The sequence below is a fragment of the Pipistrellus hanaki genome, assembly GCF_964339955.1.
Source record: "Pipistrellus hanaki genome assembly, chromosome: 1".
Lineage (NCBI taxonomy): Eukaryota > Metazoa > Chordata > Mammalia > Chiroptera > Vespertilionidae > Pipistrellus > Pipistrellus hanaki.
The window spans coordinates 163,526,967-163,548,365 of NC_140503.1; the positions used below are offsets into that span (position 1 = coordinate 163,526,967).

General features: G+C 36.6%; 1 protein-coding gene across 2 annotated transcripts in view; it reads left to right on the top strand.

Moving 5' to 3' along the window:
- The window catches only part of ANTXR2 (ANTXR cell adhesion molecule 2), a 127,267-nt gene that overhangs the window by 81,950 nt on the left and 23,918 nt on the right, over positions 1–21,399 (top strand). The gene's annotated exons all lie outside the window — the stretch shown is intronic.

Consider the following 21,399-nt stretch of genomic DNA (forward strand, 5'->3'; position numbering starts at 1 on the left):
AAGCAATACATTAAGAAATGACGGCCTATTGTACACTGGCTTTAATGAGCCCACTCTTTGCTTCAGCCTTTGACTTGGATGACATCATGTTCTGAGGTGTCACCCAGTGGGGGGACAGATTCCGGGTTAGGAAATGAAGTCTTTCTCTGACCTTTACTAGGAGTGAGGACTGGAGAACACACCTCAGAGCCTCTATTTCTCAGTATAAGTATGTTATTTCCCTGCTTCCAATAGTTGATGAATCTAATTTCTTAAATATATGAAAGTGTCTTTGAAAGCATACATACATACACATATGTATAGGAATATATAAATGCACATACACATGTGTGTTCATTTTCTCTACCAAGTCAGCCTATTTGAAGCTTTTTAGTTTTTGGAAATTTGTCTAGAATTACGCCAGTTTTATCATTTTTTAAATATATTAGCACTATTTGCTGTTGTATCAATGTAAGAAAAATTGTTTAAAACCTTTTGATTTGTATCAAGAGCAAGTTTTGTTGAGAAACACGCCACTGTTAGTGGTAACAACAGTGTTCTCATTATGTGTCAGCACAACCGTGAACACCATTCACCCCAGCTTCAGAGGACTTCGGGTTCATTCAGGTGCAATAGCTATGTTTTTAAGGATAAATATCTAAGTGATGAGATTCATATTTATTTTACAGTGCCAAGCTAAAGTTGTATTTCATGTTGTATGACTCTGTCATGGTATTTAAAAGACAAAAAATGTCTAAATCTTATCATTTTACTTCGATGAGATGGGGGTTATTTCAGAAATATCTGAGTTCAACCATGTAGGAAATCCAATTTGAGAAAGTATTCCTGGAATATTCCCAACAGATCACTTACCCTTTGCTAAGACCACAGGTAGAGAGAATGAGGTAGTGGTTGAAGCAGACTTTTTCATTACTAGACCGCTGTGGTTTATATTTAATGGTACCTCTGTTTAAATGTACGCATGATTTGGAGTTGTGCTTCTGCAACAACATATAGCAGCTCTACTTATCATTCAATATGCTGGTCTTTCTCTTCCTCATGTTAGACATTAGTTCATTTGTTCAACAATTTGAGTGTTGGGAATTGCTAACACTGAAGATGTATTGGCCAGCAAAAACAGATAATACTCTCAGCACTCTTGCCAATATTTATATATTCTTTTAATTCCTATAATTAAAATTTATTTTTCAGTCTTTTTAAATTCCTACTCATTTTGATTGAATTAAGTAATTTTTTATTATAAATATGTACAAGTAATGGCATCAGGTAATACAAGGGAGCAGGTGGTGTACAAAGTGTAGCTTTTGCTCTTAAGAAATCCGAAATTTGTTTGGGAATCGAGACAAATAATGTTTATTCCAGAATGTGATCTTGAGTGCATACAGTAAGAGAGATTGAATCTTTCTTTCAGAGGAATTTTGGATGTTTTTTCAAAAACATAGGCCTTATGTCTTTGAAAATAGGTAGGATTTCATTAGGTGGAGTTAGTAGAATGGGCATTTCCATTGATAAAGCATCATGAGCAAAATCTCTAAGGCAGCCAAGAATACTGTCATTTGTGGATTACTAGGAAGTATGGGGGTTGGAGGTTAAAACCAGAATAGGTTGGGAATAGAAGAGATCTGTGAGTTTGGATAAGTTGGTATATTTGGTTTTTAAAAGGATGCATTATTCTTGTTCATTCAACAAATATTTAGGTAGTACCTAACATGTACCAAGAATGTTGTTAGATACTAAATAAATTGAGCATTCTCCTTAATGTATAGTGCTGGAAGGAATATCCCACATAGTGTCCCAACAGATTAAATTAGTATTTATCTTTCCATTATTGAAGACTAATGCTTCTATTATTTTGATCAAGATTTCCTTTTGTTTTAGTACTTGGGCATACTTTCATTTAATATAGTTCCAAAGCCTTCTATTCTAACATTTGAGGTCAAATTGCTTCAAAATTCAGAATTTTTCAGAGTATAGGGATTTGATATAGTCCTTATGTCATATTTATGTAAAAACACCTCCTGATAATTATTCAGACGTTTTGCTACAAAATTATTAATCGCTAAAAGTGGATACATATAGACTATAAGTAATCTCAAATTAATGCAGGCCAGGTTTAGCTTCTAAATGAATTTTGGTGACCAACTTTGTACAAAACTTTGTTTCCAAAGATTTTGTATTTCAAAAGTTTAGATAAAATATAGTAAGTGGACCTTTATTATGTGTGATTAATTAAACTAGTTTTCTACTCTACACTATATATGTTAATTATGATTTTTTGTTTATTTTTACTTAAATGTGGGATTTTAAGCTTAGTAAACATCAATTTGTGGTTTAATTAATTTGTTATTCTGTCAGATATATATTGACTCTGTGTGCTTGACACAGTCTGACTTAACCTTTTTTTATAATACCTATTTTTGATAGCTTTACTGCTTCTAACATTTTGCCACTAGAAAAGTTTTGTCACTTATTTTAAGTACAATTAAAACCTCAGTGTGACCCTCAATGAGAACTTTCCCCACAGTTCACTGACATTAGTATGGAAAAGCTAGGAACCACCCAAAAGTACAATCTCAGATTATCACTTTATTCACAAGGTTATTTTATAAATTTTGTTAAATTATTTGCTGAATTTAAGGTATAATGTTTATTTATAAACTCCCCCATTCAACTAACCAATGATGCAAAATTATTTGATCACAGAAATCAGGTAAGTTTGACATGAGTTAATCTTTTGCTTCTTGCTAGTTATTTTTTATAATATTATTTTTTTTAGGCTGGAGTTTGATACAAAGTTTGTAGGTATCAGCATATATTCTTTTCGCTTTAGACAACTTGGGAAGTCTTTCCCCTCCTGCCTCCTTTACTTATTTCCCATCTCCCATTTTCATGTTTTACAAGGATTATTAAGAATATGTTTCTCAGCCAAAACCGGTTTGGCCTGCGGACTCAAAGGTCCCAGGTTCGATTCTGGTCAAGGGCACTTACATTGGTTGCGGGCACACGGGCACATCCATCCCAAATAGGGGGTGTGCAAGAGGCAGCTGATCGATGTTTCTCTCTCATCAATGTTTCTAACTCTCTATCTCTCTCCCTTCTTCTCTGTAAAAAAAATCAATGAAATATATATATATATATATATATTTAAAGAATTTGATTCTCTCAACTTCACATCATCAACCAGGTCCTCTTTATTTGATAGAATTAATTCCAATGTAAACTCCTAATCCCATATACATTCAAAACTATAACCTGTACTTTTTCAGATATTAAGTGATTAAATTAGTAAGAATCATTTCAATACTTAGCAGAATTAGTGTTCTGTATCTTAATAATTTAGAATAAAGGAGTTCCAATATGTTTACATTATTTTTCAGAAAGCTATCATGCTACTTTGGTTACATGGTCTTCAGAATGCTTTTCTTTTCCTCCCTCCCTCCCTTCCTTCCTTTGTCTCTTAAACACATTTATGTCCACTATACTTTCACCTTCAGGCTTGCTAATTTCTTATACAAGTTCATGCATTTCTTACATGCTATGCTAATTTTCTTTTTGGTGTCATTTGAAAGACTGAAGACTTTCAATTACTCTATTCTTATCTTCAATAGTACAGTAAATACTGTTATTGATGAGGCCTGCCATGTGACTTTGTGATGCTTGTGCCAAAACGAATCTGCACCAGAGGACACTTAATCATAGTAAATATTTTAGTGGATTTTATTTAAAAGCATTTACAAGAACTGAACCACATCAGATATTATTATCCAAAGCAATAATAATTAATTATTTGTTTAAATAAAATCATAATTGCATGGTGCAATGGCATAAATCTGCTGAGACTCTTACAAATGTTATTTTATAAAACAAGAGCATATAATATTTCTTATATTCCAGTACTCTTTGCTTTGGAGTGTTTTTGATTTGAGAAACCCAAAGTATACTTCTCCCAGTAGGAAATGCGGCTCCAGAGGTCTAGAGAGACCCAAGGAGTGGAGCATGCAGGGCACAGCTAGTTTTGCTAGATAGGAACAATGGGGTGCTGTGCTTTGGTAGTGCTTAACCTGTGCATGCGAAGGAGACAGTGGTTCACCATTACCTCCTATTTACTGTGTCCAGTTGGTGAAGCCCTCAAAAACTAAACTGCCTGAACTCCGTGGTTTTCACCAAATTTGCTTCTATCTCTGTTTCTTAGGATTACAGGGGCAGAGAAAAATTTAGATGTAGCAGGCTAGGATGTCCCAGGGCCAGGGCCCTCTTCACCGGCTTTTTGTGCTGGTAGCCAGGACTTAATCATTGAATGAGATTAGTCTTGGAGTTGTTCTGATTGCATTTTTTTTTTTTTCGTATACATTGGTGAATAACTTTTGCAAATGATTTTTTTACTTTCCTGTACTCCTGAAAGCTAGTGTGTGTTTACTACTGAATATACTTCTTATGAAATATTTGTTTAATGGTGTAAGAGGAGTATGTGTGTGTGTGTGTGTGTGTGTGTGTGTGTGTAAATACAAAGCAATTTGTATGTTATAGGGATTAGGTAGGCTTTTGGAAAAATATTCTAGTTGGAATTGAATGCAGTGTGTTTTATATTGTCAGGAAACAAAGGATAATGCTTTTATTTCCAAATTTTTAAAGGAAGCAATAGTCTTTTTTTCTTAAAAAAGGGAAAAGGAACAAACTTTATGATGTTTAAGAAACACTACAACGCAATGGTTTTCAGGCTGTGGCTGATGGCTCCAATATAACAGAACCTCTGCCTAGTCAGCTAGGCAGCGGCACATTTTCTACCTTAGAAAACAATCCTGTCATTTATTTATAAATTGTTTACTGCAGATGCTGCCTCCTGTGAGTTTAGTTTAACAAACAAACCAGGGAACAGTAGAACTACACCCGGAGTCACGCAGCAGCACACTTATTCTGCAAGTCAAATACCCTCCTTTCATGACTCAGAGGCCCCGCACTGGGCTTATTTGCAGAAGCCAAGGCTGAATGGAAGCCCTTGATCAAGTAATTGAAGTTCAGACATCCGGTATCAAAGCGGCGCGAGCCACCTCTGCGCCCCTCGCTCCCGCTCTCTCTCCTCCGCCCCGCAGCTCCTCGCTGGGCACCCTCCCGGCTTTGCAGGCTTTGGTTGGGGCTGCAGCTCCTCCAGGTCATGAATGTTTCAGCTCTGGCGGGAGGTTAGGGCCGCGGCCAGGTGCGAGCTAGTAGGCTGTCCCCTTGCAGGTTGTCCCCTAGCAGGTTGTCCCCGGCATCTGTTTGCAGCGGCGGCGGTGGCCGGGCTGCCAGCGGAGGTGGCTGAGCGTGGCTGCACCGTTTTGGTCTCCCCGCTGCCCGGAGGCCCGAAACTCCAAAGGTAGGAGCCGGGTGGACACAGCTGCGCTCCCACACTCGCCTCGGGCACAAATAAAGAGATCTAATGCGGTGTGACTCCGCGGCGGCGGGGAGAGCGGGACGGAAAGCCACTTCAGAGGCAGCGGAGCCGCTGCAACATCTGCCGCCGGTTCCCGGGGAGCGACGGGGGACCGCAGGTACCGCTCCGGCCCCGCGCAAACCAGCGCCGCTCCTTTGTGGGGCCGCCATCAAACACCAGCAGGAGTGTGTTTGGTTTTCAAAGCCGTGTTTTGTTTTTGCAATAACAAGGTAACTTATAAATGATGCATGACCACGCGTTGTTCTCCTTTTTATTTTTATTTATTTTAATTTGGAAAGGGAGAGTGAGAGAAGCAGAAAGGCAGAGAAAGAAGAAAGCACAGCACCAGGGTTGGAGTTGTTCCACAAACCCGTGAAAGCCCCACGGACTGCTTAGCTGTTAGCGGAGGTTATGGTAACCTTCAGGCTTCAAACCCTCCTTCACCAGTCAGCTGCCCTGGAAGGCTCCTAGTGATACTAACATCCACTGCTTGTTTTTATTTATCTTTTAAACATATTTTTATTGATTTCAGAGAGAGAGAGTGAGAGAGAGAGAGAGAGAGAGAGAGAGAGAGAGAGAGAGAGAGAGAGAGAGGGGCACCACTGAGCTATGCCAGCAGGACCCCTGTTTGTTTTAAAACTTATGACATGGAGGTGAAATATAACTTGATTTTTTTTTTTTTTCTGATAGGTACACTCTTTTAGTAAAGTGAAGTTAGGAAAATAAATTGCTTGGACTTTAATTTTCTTCCTCCTTATAAAGGCTTCATGCCTATATTTGGATATTACAAATAAGATCTCAAGTCAAAAGTAAGAACTTCATGTTAAAGGCAGCGTCTTTCTTTTCTGAGGGGTTTCCCCCTCTACCTCTATAATAATAAAAGGGCAATATGCTAATTAGACCAGATAGACTGGACATCTTCCGGGCATCATTCTGAACTTCCTTCCTGGGCCCCGGGTGAAACCGCTCGGGGTCCCAGGTGCCTGTGGCTGTGGCTATCCAGGGCGAAGTCAGCCCAGGGGCCCGCGTGCCTGCAGCTGGCCAGAAGAAGGAAAACACGTTCCTGGTTGCCTGCAGCCAGCCGGAGGAGGGAAGCCTGGGTCCTGGGTGTGGGGTCCGAGGCAGAGGTGGTTAGGGGCCATCAGGCTGGCAGATGAGCAGTTAGGAGCAATCAGACAGGCAGGCGAGTTGTTAGGGGTGATCAGGCAGGCAGGCAAGCAGTTAGGAGCCAGCAGTCCTGGATTGTGAGAGGGCTCAGACTGGGCTGAAGGACCCTGTTCCTCCAAACCCCCTCCCTTGCACAAATTTTGTGCACAAATTTTGTGCACTGGGCCTCTAGTGTTTTAATAAATATTTAAATAGCACATTTATATACATGACATAAAAAGTTCTATAGTTATGAGCATTTACTTTCTGATTATCTTTCTCTGACCCTCATTTATCCCCTTTTTCCTACCTCTTAACACTGGTTGATTGCTAAGATTTAACCCTTGATCTTATGTTTGTTTGTTTTTTCATCCTACTTTTCTAGAGAGCATGCAGACTTTCACTGTGTTACTATCATCATTAGGCATGTCATTTTTTGAAAACCTATCCTCCCTCCTGAATTTTGCTTGCATGTTTCTGTAAGCTTATATGAATTTTCCTCTCGTCTAGTGTATTCTCACATTATTTGTGCTTACCTGGACCTACTGTATTCCCTGTGTATAGCTTTCAAATTTTAACTTTTCTCTGTTGTTTTCTCTATCCTTCACCTGATGTATCTAAACTAATGCCCAGCACACCTTAAGGTTCTGACAACTCAATGAGTGGGGTAAAGACTTTACTTCCTAATTCAGAGTACAATGTCCTTTGTCAACAAGTCACAATATTTCCCTTTAATGGTCACAAGATATTGATTTAATGAAGAGAATTGTGTCTATTAATGCCCCTCTTCATTTTGTTATAATTGAATAAAAATGAGCTATTGATAAATATATGCACTAAACTCTACTGATTGAGAGATACCATTTTAACTTTGTAGAATTTAAAGGTTTTTGTTATAAGGAATTATTATTTTACCTTCATGATTCTACCCTGAAACTAAGCTACTTGAGAAAATTAAGATATCAGTGCAACTCTCAAGTAGACAAATTTGAATTATTTCTTATAAAGATACTAGAAGCTTGGTACATGAAATTTGTGTACTTGGTAGGGAGGGCAGAGTCCCTCAGCCCAGCCTGTGCCCTCTTGCAGTCTGGGAGCTCTCAGGTGATTTCCAAATTCCCTCCTCTGCTGGCCTGGTCACCCCTAACTGCCCTCCCCTGCAGGCTTGATCACCCCCAACTGCCCTCCCTTGCGGGCCTGGTCCCTCCCAACTGCTCTCCTCTGCTGGCCATCTTGTGGCAGCCATCCTGTGTCCACATGGGGGAAGGATCTTCGACCACAGAGGGGCAGCCATCTTGTGTGTTGGAGTGGCTGTCAATTTGCATATTATTCTTTTATTAGATAAGATAGAGGATTGGTGCATGGGTGGGGGCCAGCTGGTTTGCCCTGAAGGGTGTCCCATATCAGGGTGGGGGTTCCCTTGGGGCATGGGGGACCTGGATGAGAGGCCTGTGGTGGTTTGTAGGCCAGCCATGCTCCCTGGCCACCAAAGTGGAAGCCCTGCTATCTGAGATTTATTTATCTTCTATAATTGAAACTTTGTAGCCTGTAGCGGAGGCTAAGGCAGGCCAGGGCTGTAGAAGCTTGGCTTCCTCCATCGCCGGGGGAAACTCAAGCCTCCTGCTCTCTCCAGCCCTGTGGTTGCCACCATTTTTGTTGCGATTTATTTATCTTCTATAATTGAAACTTTGTAGCCCTGAGCGGACGCCAAGGCAGGCCAGGGCTGTAGAAGCTTGGCTTCCTCCATTGCCAGGGAAACCTAAGCCGCTGCAGCCATCTTGGTTGAGTTAATTTGCATACTTTCACCTGATTGGCTGGTGGATGTGGCTTGTGGGTATAGTGGAGTGATGGTTAATTTGCATATTACTATTTTACTAGATAGGATGTCTGAGAGTGCTGCTGCATAAAAGTTATTTATATTGGGTGACGATTTTTGGATGATGATTAATTTTAAATTTACAATTAAATCTATTAAAATTTTCAGAGTTATAAATACATGTCACAATTCTTTTCCCTTAGGTTGAATTCTGAGATTATGAAGGCTTATATTTTTTAATTTCCTTTATCATGATATATTTATTTTGTTGCTTACAGTTGCATTCTTCTCATTTTTTTCTCTAAAGCAGATTTAATATTAGTTTCATAGTCGATTGAAGAAGAGTTTTCAGTGATGGAAATTCTTGTGATAGTTGTATTTATCCCCTTGAAATCATACATTATAATGTCAACCTATTGCATAATCACTTTCAGTGCAGTGGCTTAGGCCAGTTTATAGAAGTGCTGGCTCTTTGCAACAAACAGTGAGAAGAGGACTGTATCTTAAGTTCAGTTCCTACTCTCCACAAGGAGTGGCATGGCTTTACCTGTCCTCTGAATCCAGGTTTATAAACTAGACTTATGCTCTTAACCAGATCAGTTCCTCGTTCATTGACTACTTATAGGGCAGCTGTCTGAGCTGTTGGTGGTAAATTTGCTAATGTCTACTTTGTTGATCTCTGATACAAAAGGCAGCAAATAATGGGATCAAAGTCTCAGGACCTCGGGTTTTTACAGCCTGAAAGGTGGATGGGAGGGTGGAGGGAGTGGGACATTGAAGAGATGGGAGGAAGTGTTACATTGGGGAAAAGGGGATAACTTCTGTCATTAATCTTAATTAATTGCCAAGAGTTTTCAATTTGAGTTGTTAATACTGAAGTTAAGCCCTTAATATACTATTCATGCTTTGGCATCAGATGCACTATTATGAGATAAGAGATTTAGGAGGGAGAGGTGTGTACGTGTGTTTTACATGAATATTTTCATTTACATCTTTCATAGATTTCTCTGGCGTAATATTCGGGCCTTCACCTTTAACAGTTACTGTAGAACAAGTAACAATAAATCCAAATAAAATCCCTGGGCATAGCAACAGCAGTAAATCTGAGTAATATTACTTTCATGTTTACCAGAATACAAAATACTTCCCTAAAGAGGAAAAGTGAAATAGAATGAGGGAGAATTTAGAGCTAAAAAGAAGAAATGAAGGAAGGAACAAAGAGAAAGAAATGAAAAATGAGAAAAATATATTATTCTTATGTGTGTAAGGTTGCATATTTTCACTGCTGTAACCCTAATCGTTTGGAGTTAAACAAACGGAACCTTGAAATGACTAAAAAATCTCTCTTAAAATCTCTTTCCCATCTCTCCCCTTGTAACTGTTCCATGCATGCATTTTTGGGGTTAAACTCCTTTCACCACTGATTTTGTTATTATTCTGAGATACTTTTCAATGTGCAATTGCACCTAACTGTATTAATTATAACCATTTTGGCTATGGAAAAAAATGACTTGTAATTCTTCATGGAGAAATCTTTTAAAAACAGATAAAGCTTACATTTCAGAAATATGATTTCAGTATTGTCCCATGTACTCCATACATTTGGAAAAACAAAAACAAAAAAGGTTTGTAATGAAAACATATAGCACACTAAATTAATTTAGATTTTACTGAATTTCAAATTTAGCTTTTACAAGTATATCTTATATATATGATGACTGTAACCTGAATTTCAGTAGTTAGAGTCAGTGGCTTGAATAGTATTATCTACAAATTTAAAATTACAGATTTGGCTCTGAGATATATATATTTCTTTTTTATGTATTTTTTTGTTCCTTTTATGGTCAACTTTAAATGTAAATAGAAAAGGCATGAAATAATTTCATTTATTTTACTTATCCACCTCTTTATTTTTTCATATAGTAATTGATTATTGAAGAGACTAAACAATCTAGTCTGCAGATATCAAGAGTTTAGATTTTAATTTATAGGCAGTGGAGACAGTAAAGTTTTGGAGCTGAGCAACAATATGATCAAGTGAAATTAGAATTTGGCCCTTGAAAAGTTTGCAAATAAATTTGTGACAGGAGTGGAGAAAATATGTGGTTTTCTGTATATCCCAGCCCTGTATCAATGTGCTTATCTTTGTATGTAGTCTCTCATCATGAGTCACAAAAAGAATTGCATGAAATTATGATATAGCAGGTCTGGTGGATTATTATGTTGTCAAGTCATTTCTTGGATAAAGCAATTTTTTTTTCCAGTAGAAATCCAATCCTGCTCCCTCTTTTTTTTTTTTTTTTTTTTTTTTTTTTTTTTTTTTTAAGAACAGTCAGAAATGTATGGCTTCAGATATATTTTCTTGATTTGTCAGAGGTCGTCTTTTTTATTCTTAGAGATATTTAGATAGACAACAAGCTCAGGCTTACTAAACAAATGCATGTAGATGCATGTATGTGTTAACATATTTATGCATTCATGTATATATGGAGGTTGTTTATGTGCCTAATGGGGCGGGGACAGAATATTGTATTTGTTAAAGGCACTCATAGTTTCAGGAAAGTGCAAACAATTTATAGGAATTATTTATTTATTTATTTATGTATATATTTTATTGATTCTTCACAGAGAGGAAGGGAGAGGGATAGAGAGTCAGAAACATCGTTGAGAGAGAAACATTGATCAGCTGTCTCCTGCACACCTCCTACTGGGGATGTGCTGCAACCAAGGTACACGCCCTTGACGGGAATCGAACCTGGGACCCTTGAGTCCGCAGGCCGACGCTCTATCCACTGATCCAAACCAGCTAGGTCTATAGGAATGATTTAGAACTCAAATTCAGATAATAGTTATTGAGTATCTACTATTATTTAGGTATGTTCAACTCTTAACAGTATTAAAGAATTAGGTATGATATTCTTCCCATTTTGCAGATGACGAATGTGAGTCTGAGATGCTTTGTGAATTTATCAAGGTTACATTGATAAAAAAAAAATAACTGAGCCTAGATTCAAAACCAAGTTGTTTAAATTCCCAGTTCAGTGAATGCTGTCATTTTATAGTGTGACACTTTATTCCGCTCCCTATTCAGTCAATAACTGATTGAATTGAGGCTAATATATAGGTAGAGAAGTACTTTTAAAATTTCAGTTTTGAATTTGATTCTTCTGTGATGAAATGATCAATTTTGTGTCTATGTCTGTATCAATATACCGATAAATCATTTCAGCAGGACTTCAGAATGTATACTTATTACTCTGTTATATATAACATTTAATTTTATATATATATAATATTAATTTAATGTAGTATATATTTAATTCTGCATGCATATATAAGTAAAAGGCAATATTTAGAAATGGCAATAAATTCCACAGAAAATTCATTTGCATCTTAAAAGTAGCAAAATTCCACCCCTGGCTATACTGTAAACTTCCACCCCTTCTTTAATTCTGTGCCTCAGAAGGAAAAGCAGATTTGAAGGAATAAGGATGATGTAACTTGTACATTCCAGGAATTACAAGTACTTTTTAGGCTGGAGTATGAGTCTGGTAGTTGGGAAGTAAGTTATGGGAAGAAGGAAGAATTACAGATATTCCTAAAGTTCTTGGTTGCATATTGGTAAGATCACAGCCAAAGGACTTGTATGTATGTATATAAGCCTAACCAATGGACACAGTCACCAGGGGGTGAGGGCATGAGTGGTGAGTGGTGGGGGATAATGGGGGGATAAGGACACATATGTAATACCTTAATCAATAAAGAAAAAGTAAAAAAATACAAAATATAAAAAAAAATCACTACATTTGGAGTCATGAAACTGGACATTTCTATACTGTCATTGATCATCTTGAAACTGAGCATAAATTTCCTCATCTCTTTGGTCCTCAGTTTTCTCATTTGTATATAATGAAATGGTCACAAATACACTTTTGAGATTTAGCAATCATGTTTTTCATCCAATTCCAACCAGGCCAGCTCTATGAAGACAGAGGTTTTTCTGTCATGTTCACCAGGATAACCCCAGGACCTTGCCCTTGGCCTCTCAGCCAGTAGGCTTCAGTAATCTTTGATGAGTAAAAGAATTTTTGTAGATAGCGAGTTAGGTTTGCTGTTTGCAAGTCTGTTTAAATTCACACTTTTTTAGTAATTAGACATTTCATGAGGTCACCAATAATTAATAAATGCATATAAACATTTTACAAGTTACTATAAGAATTAAGAAGTGGCATATATTTCTCACGATATTCTGGAACATGCTTGAATGTTCTAACAAATATACAAAATATCCATAATGAATATTTGGCTACTAAATAGTTTAAAATAAATGGAAAATACTGTCCATGGAAGAAAATAAAGAGGATAAAGATTTAAGAGAACAGTATATTTAAATTGTATGCCAGTTTTGTCTTCATAAGACAACTGCTTCTTGCTGCTTTTCTTCTTTCAAAAAAAAAAAAGAGAGAAGATATTAATGCGTGATATTTGATTATTTCCATTGTCATTTAGATGTGTTGTAACTTGCTGCCTAGTAAGAAGTGCAAAAGGATTTAAAAGCAAAGTTTTTTTTTGTTTGTTTTTTTTTTTACTTGAAACTAGTATAAGCAGTGGGGTTCTAATGTGTTCCCATCATTAAGTGCATATAGCTCCATGGAACTGTCCTCCCACTGGGCCACTTTGGAATCGATTTTCCAAGTTGGGCTAGAAGTAGTAGACAAATGCTAAATGAAAATCAATCACTTTGTAAGTCAGCTAAATACACTCTTTTTATTAAGTGTTTGATCGCTTTTCCTATGGATGACAACACTTACGGTGACCTCTAGCCTTTGAATGCTTTTAACATAAACCTTGAAGGTCTTTGGCCTGATTATAATTTTAATTTTATATTAGAATTGTCTTAATGTTGATCAATTAAATAAAAGTATCTTTTAGCTATTATTTAAAAATAGAAAAGATTTGAATTATTATTTTAATCACAAATTCTTAGACCATTAATATTTCAAATGTATAATGAGAAATATTTCACTAAAATACAATGTTGATTGAAATAGTAACCTGTTTTGAGAAATACAAGGTATAGCAAATACCTTATACCTTAGAAGATAACTATATACCTTAGCTATGTTCTTCAGCTAACTATGGTGATGTTGGGACAGGGTCAGGAACCAAAACTCTGACAGCCAGCATAGAAAGTAAAAATCTGAGGAATATACTTAACTAAAAAATGTAGAATATAAATCTATGGAAGTCAGCATACATTACAATAATTATTTACATTATCATTAATGATAAAAAAACAACATAATCTATAATGCAGTAGCTATGTGCCACGCACTGTATTAGTTATCTTACATAGGTTACTCTAATTCTCAAAACAACTCGTGGCAAAAGGCTTTTATCCCCATTTTTATGGATAAGGAAACTGAGGCTCAGAAAGTCCAGGATCCTGCAGATAGATGGTGAGGGATTGCATTAACTTTGAGCTTTAAATAGCTTATTGGAAATTTTAGTTAGCCGCTTAAACTCTACTTTATGTTTCACAATTAATAGGACAAATATACAGAAAATGCACCACAGTTTAGTATGGTTTTAGTTGTAATTTATAGTCTCATGAGTATAAACAATGAAATGAATGGGAATTATCAGTAAACCATTTAAATGACATAGGCATCACTATATGCACAAAGGAGGTTAACAAAAGTCAACAATTGGTAGGTGATGAAATTTAAACTCAGAATTTAATGTCACCAAAGCTTCACTTACTAGTATATTACATTGGAATTATTAACTTGTACAGATACAGTTCACCAGAGTAAATTCATGGGGCATTGCGGACCCTGAGATTTTATGTGCATTTCTCTATACATTAATTATTAGTTGTTATTAGTTATAAATGGTGTATTGGCCTCCATTTTCTCAGGAAGACCTCCACAGAGGTAAGGACTATGGTAGTATGGTACCACCTGGGATGGTGACAGCTGCTGCAACTGAATCCAGCCCTTGTCATCATTAATGACTTGCGTTTGACACTTTATCCCAGCCATCCTTGTTTAATGTACAATGTATTGCATTAGAATAATTATGACCTGTCATCCTCTATTTCACAGACAGCTCTTAGTCATCCCAGACATGCAAATGTCATGTGATAATGTACCAAACCCTTGCTAGTTCCTGTGTTCTCAGCCTGGTTGTGGGTTCCTGTGTCCTCTCTTTCCTTTTTTCCCACACAATGTTCAAAATACATTTTATACCTAAATTGAAGCAATTTTAGTTTATTGCTGATATTGAAAGGGTTAGGTCCCTTCATTTTAAGATAATAGCCAGGTATTTATTAAGGGATAATATTTTCTGAACATAAAGCATGGTCAATGGATTAGAGTCTCACTTCGTCCTGCTAAAAATACTGGTGAGCTGAAGTAGAATCAGAGAAAGGAATAGTAGTGCTGACCCCAGGAAAGGATGATGGCCACATCCAAATGATATAAATCATGTGCGGAGGGTACTATGCCTGTATTTAACACTTTATTTTAATTTATAGATCTGAGTGACTCCCAAGGACTTTGTCCTCTCTCCTTCTCTCTTTTATTTAGTTTTAGGGAAAGAAACACAAAGGGATTCACTATATTATTGAATAAGAAACTCTACCTTGATTTTAAGTCATCATAATGTTGTTGCATATCTGTTAAATGGGTTTAGAAATACCTTTGGCCCAGAGAGTGAAGATTGTGACTTTTTTAATAGACCTGTATTACCCTGTTTTGCTTAAGGCCCTACTCATAGGCTTCTGTTATGGTTTATTTTACTTAGGAGAATTCATCTATAATAAAATGTGCTACTGAATTTCTGTGTATCTTAATTTGACACTTTAAGAAAACAGAATAAGTCATGCCTGAAGTTTGGAATAACCCAAGCCTTCTATTCATTATGTGGTCTACCCCAGCTTTATTGCCAGAAATCCAATTCAATATAATCTTTTGCATTCGTCAGCTGATTGGCCCTGAGCAAGTTATATAATGTCTCTGGACTTTTTTTTTTTTTTTTCTTAAACAAAATTTTTCAGCTGAGGCTTTTATCTGAATCATAGAACAGAAAAAAAAAATATAAGGGACTATTTTCTCATTCTCCCAAGTATGTTATACAACTAGCATATGGCTTGCATGAGAAGTTATTTGATCATATTAAACAGAGCCTTCAACAGTCTTAATGTATTCATTTAACCCTAGTTGTGAAAGGCCAATGAAGATTTAAAAGTTATTTCCACTTTACATATTTTACCACTATTTTTCTCATTAGTTGAGAATAATGATTTGATTTTGCAAGCCAAAGTAAATGCAGTCAACTAGTAATTTATTTTCTTCAGTTCCCAGATTATTACTCAGTAAAAAGGAGATTTCTCTGAAGCTAAATTTAATTTCTTAAATATGTTCATTCTGGATAAATTTTATGACAGCAATGACTGGTGAGAAGAGAAATCTGTTTTTAGATGGGCTTATTCTATTATATATTTGTGATATTAAATGTCTGTATACATTATGTTATATTCGGAAAGTTTGATAATATCCAATGACAAGACACTTCACTGAAGATAATAATTACACATGACTATATGTTTTTACCGTAAGTTGTATTGTCACTCAAAAATGATCTTGATAGGGAAGGGAAGGCAATAGAGACATGCAGGGCCTCTTGAGAGCACGTGGAGTGATGTGTATCAGGAGAAAACAATAAAGATTTATTGTCTGTGGCAAAGGAAACACAGATCTCTGCTTGTACAATAGGGTTTTTGACATTGCCCACCACGGTATAGGGTGATTAGAAGTTGTAGGTTAGAAAATATTCTGCTGGAACAAAATAACAGTTTTACATTGTTGCTCATATTATGACCTTAGATTGCTTGTTTAGTCTTTACAGCACTTAAAACATGAATGATGGCCATGGCCGGTTGCTCAGTGGTTAGTCGGCCTGCTATCTGAAGAGTTGCATGTTCAGTACCAGTCAAGGGCATATTCCTCAGTTGCAGGTTCCTCAGTGCTGGCAGTTGAAGCTGCCAATATGTCTCTCTCATGTGGATGTCTCTTTCTCTCTCTCTCTCTCTCTCTCTCTCTCTCTCTCTCTCTCTCTCTCTGGAAAAAGTATCATCAAGTGAGAATTAAAAACAAAATCTATGAATGATGGTCATGCCAAGCCAATCCTTGTTGTAAATAGGACTTTGCTACCCTAATAATCAGATTTACCTAATTGAACCAATATGCAAGGGCAGATTTGATTATAAGAGGAGGTAGCAATGCAGAGTAGCACCATTATTATTTTTTCTCCAAGTTTTATCTTTTGCTAATGAGAACTGTCTTCCCTGTCTACATATGCTTGTTTAAAATAAGACAAATGTAAATGATCCTCTTAGATTGGAATCTGAAGGAAAGAAAACATTGCTAATGGCAAGAGCTGCAAACCTTGGGTAGCTGTTCTCAGTGTCTGTCAGAGAACAGCCCCATCTGGCTGAGAGGTAGGAGTTACGATTCAGCTATGGTAGGTTTCTATTTACTTCTGGCCAGAAGATGCAGGCATCTTACACACAAAGGGCTTCATAGTAATTTGGAATACAGTCTGTGTGGGTATATAAATACTCATGGTAGTAAGAAGAGAAATAAAGCATTAATCCTTTTTTATTTTGAATAGTGTCTAGATCCTAAGGTTTTAGGATTAGGACTTTATAGAATGTAAATAATCTATCATACAGGTTCAGATGTCATTGGCCATCCTAATATAATAAATGTCTTCCATTAACTAACGAGAACAGGGAGGGTTTTGTGGCTCATCACCTATTCTTTATTTCTTCTCCTTTCAGTTGGGCATTTCATGGAAGCTATAGGAAAACTGTATTTCCTCTGCTGGTTCCACAGGAATGGCTTAGGGCTGATGGATGACTGAAAAATTCAATGACTGATTGATGTGAGGTCCCAAGGCTTGGCTCTCTGCCTCCATTCAGAGCAATTCGGGGGGCCATTGCAGCTTCAGAGGTCCCCATGGGATTTGTTGAGGCCTCTGTTGAGAATTCAGCAAGGTGTAAATTCTTTCTTTGCTCAGTCCTAACTCCTTCACAGAAACAGATTGTTTCTGAAAGCATTCCCTAATAAACATTTTGCACACAAATATTCACCTGGGAGTGCTTATAGGGGCCTACAATGTAACTTAGTAACCCTTCACTATCCTGAAATACCTCAGTTCCATTCCTGACTGTACTGTTTACTAACTCTGTGCCCTTATGCACATCCTTAGCTAAAACTCATTATCATTTTTTTAGTATTTAAAATGGAAATTGTATTATAAGAGCACTTGCCACTCAGGGTTGTTTGAAGATTGAGAGTAAAACATATAGCTCAGTGACTGTAACTCAGAAAGTCCTTAATAAATATTTGCTATTATTATTTTATCACATTTTAAATTATATATCCAGCACTGGTAGTCTCTGTCTTTCAATTTCATGCTCACTCTACATTTTACCATTTTATACCAGAGGCCCAGCCACTCAAGGAGGTGCCCTGCCTCCTGCCTCTTGGTGCTGCCACCCTCACTGCACACACAGCCTCCTGCTGATTGGTCATGGTGGTGTGATGACAATTAGCATATTAGCTCTTTATTATATAGGATATTCCAATTTGGAAGAAAAGCTCACTTTCTTTTAGCTTATTACATTTTTAAAATTTTTAGATCATTATGAATGGGCAAATCTAGGATATATATTGACATGTAAGAACAAATATATTAAAAAGTAGGGCCTGTCTGTGATGCCCAAAATAAATGTAATTCAGGCTCCCGGTGGTGTAAGTCAACTCTTGTTGTTGACCGAATGAGCTCCTTCATCCATTCTCCTTATACCAGAGGTGGGAGGGCTGAATCTGGAGGACTGCTACGTGAACACCTACAATGAACCTGAATGGCTGAGGTGCACTGATAAGTAATGAAAACTGAGTATTTAGGTTTCAGTTTATATTAGGGAACTCAGATCAGTAGATTGTAGGCTTCTTTTTCTCTTAATATATTTTTATTGATTTCAGAGAGGAAGGGAGAGGGAGAGAGAAACATCAGTGATGAAAGAGAATCGTTGATTGGCTGCCACTTCCATGCACCACACTGAAGATTTAGCCCACAACCCGGACATGTGCCCTGACCACGAATTGAACTGTGACCTCCTGGTTCATAAGTAGATGCTCAACCATGGAGCCACACTGGCCCTACAATTGTAGGCATTTTAATGCAACACACACACACAAACAAACCCACAAAAATTGCCTTCCTAGCTCTATTTTATGTCGTATAAATATACTGCTTCATTTTTGTGAAGATTGTATGAGTTAATACATCTGAAACACTTAGAATACTTCCAGGGTATACAGTAAATGCTGAATAAGTATTAAATCTTTTAGCCATTGATAACAATACATAGAGATCAGTGTATTTCTTCCAACAAAATGATGTAAGATGAATGATGATTGACATGAAAATCTCAAAGCTGGAATTGTAATGGGAATTACGATGAGTAAGATTATTCCATATTTAGGTTAACTACTGCAATATAAAAAAAAATACTTTGGGGCATATTATTGAAAAGAGATTTCTACCTTAGACTTTTGTACATATCGCTTAATATAATAAGCTGTCTTCTAATTGGACAAGAACTTTCCGCATATTTGCTTCCTAATCATTTCCTTCAGAAGGCAGGAGAGCGAGAGCACCTCACACTCATCACTTCAGGAGCTCCTTGGGGACGAATCTATCTCCATTAAAGCTGCTTGAAAGTAAGCCTGGATTCATGAGTTAAATAATTCAGGTCATGTTTTAAAAAATCAAGAATTATCTGCTTGAGAAGCATTTATACTTAATTTTAAGAAGCTGAAGGATAGAAAAGTGTGGTGTCATTAGGCAATTATAAAAGAACTATACTTTTCACTGAATTTCTTTGTCTTCCTGTGGCCAGGACTCACTCTGCTGAAACCTTGAGCTCTAGGGAGAAAACACTGGGCTAGTAGGAAGGAGAAGGTGGCAGGAGAGCCTGGCAGCAGTGGTGGACATGCTTAAGTGTATTTAAAAGATTAATAGGCTATTGAGATTTAAATTGCCAACACAAAGCGTGTTACACCAGATTCACAAATGCATGTGTAACAACCATATGGGCTACAGCTTAGGCCAATGGCCTGCTTTTGTGTTGTGACAGGCATAGATTAGGCCTCTTTCATTGTGAAGGCTGAAAGAAATACCTTTTATTTGTCACTTAACTGCAAATAACACTTAAAGACAAGAACTCATGTTTACATCCCACCCCCACCCCAAGCAGTACAGTACATTCTTTTTTTGGTGTGGTGCCAGGATATGATATTGTAAAAATCTGACCGTCTTTCTCCTACTGCAGCAGTTTAAAATGGTCTTGTGATTTAGTGGTTTTTAACGAATATGATAGTAGTAATTATCCCTATATATATTGCGATATATTAACCACCATGGATAACACAGTAGTAGTACTAAATGTAATGTACTACTTTTTCAGCACTATTTAAATTTTTCTGTAGGGACTGAATTGGTTATAGAGAGGTTGGCATGAAAATGCTGATGCATTTTGGATACATTTAATGGGCTTGAATTCTGCAGTTCTCTTCTTTTTCCTGTGTGTTCATCACGCTTCTGCAGCTCACAGAGATATCCTCTGGAGTAAAATATTTTGCAGTTTGTATGAATATCCCTACCAGTGCTGTTAGACAGGTTTGATTCGCTTGATTCAAACTCAGAAATGAAGTCTGCTTTCAGATCTAGCTAGAGAACTCACCACTGCATTTAGCTAGAGAACTCACCATTGCATTTAGTGGTCTTGCTTCTGAACTTCTCTACATGGAGAAGTTTGTAATCCACCGCAGGAAAGCTTTTGCAAAGAGTTGAAACAACAAATTCCAAAAAGTGAGGAATGGGTAAGCCAGTTATTAACGAGTAAAAACTAGGATAAAATAGTAAGCAGATGTCACAATATAGTTCTTGTTTTTACTGAAAAGCAAAAGACCATTAGTGGGTTTTAAAAACACGGTACATGGTTGATGCTCAGTATAACTATTTGGATATTTAATTGTTATTTAATTGGATATTAAATTGTTCAGGATATTTAATTGGATATTTAATTGTTCAGGTTGTACTTTGTTAGTGATGCACAACATTTTATGATTTTTTTATTTCTAGGATAGATAATGAAACAAAGATCTGTTTTTTTTGTTTTGTTTTGTTTTGTTTGTTTTTAAGAATAGTATAATCTGGTCAGTATCTCTTTCAGGATAGGTATAAATTAGAGCTGGGAGTTAGTAGCTCAAGTGAGTGCCAGAAAAAAAATTACTTATAGATACTTTTATGTGGGTGTATTACAGTGAGAATTTAAAGAAAGATACCTAAACATTTATGAATCTGGCAAACAATCTTGCAAAAAACTTTTTCTTCTGCCCAATTTAATGCTGTTTTAGATGGTTATATGAGACTGGTTTTTAAGGAACTTAATTGAGCAAAATATGAATCTTTTGAGATTTTCTTGTTACTGGTAATTGCCTCATTAAGAAACTGAAATGGGCATCTTGTTTTCTTAATGCTACTGTTGAGACTACAGTGATTGGCTCCTATTCTTTATAGCTGAATTAAAAGCTTAATTAAGTTTATGGGTGTGTTCTTAAACTGTATAAAATTAAGACTAATTAATTTATTACTTTTGTAAGAGTAAAGCAAAAGGGTTATCTGCATTACACTGTTTTTCTTCTTTGTAGCAAAGATTAAAATGAGAAATACCTTCAAATGATTGAGTGAATACATAAGCAAACTTTTCTTTGCTTGCTAATTTTGGGTCTAAAATTGTGCAAGAGATGAAAAATGTAAGCATAGTTGTTGTCTTTGTGTAGTACTAGGTAGGAATGATTAGAAGTGTAAAGGTCACTATAATCCATTGTGCAATATATAACCAGAGCCTGAAGTGAAATACTTTAAATGTTGTGCAATAATTTTGAAA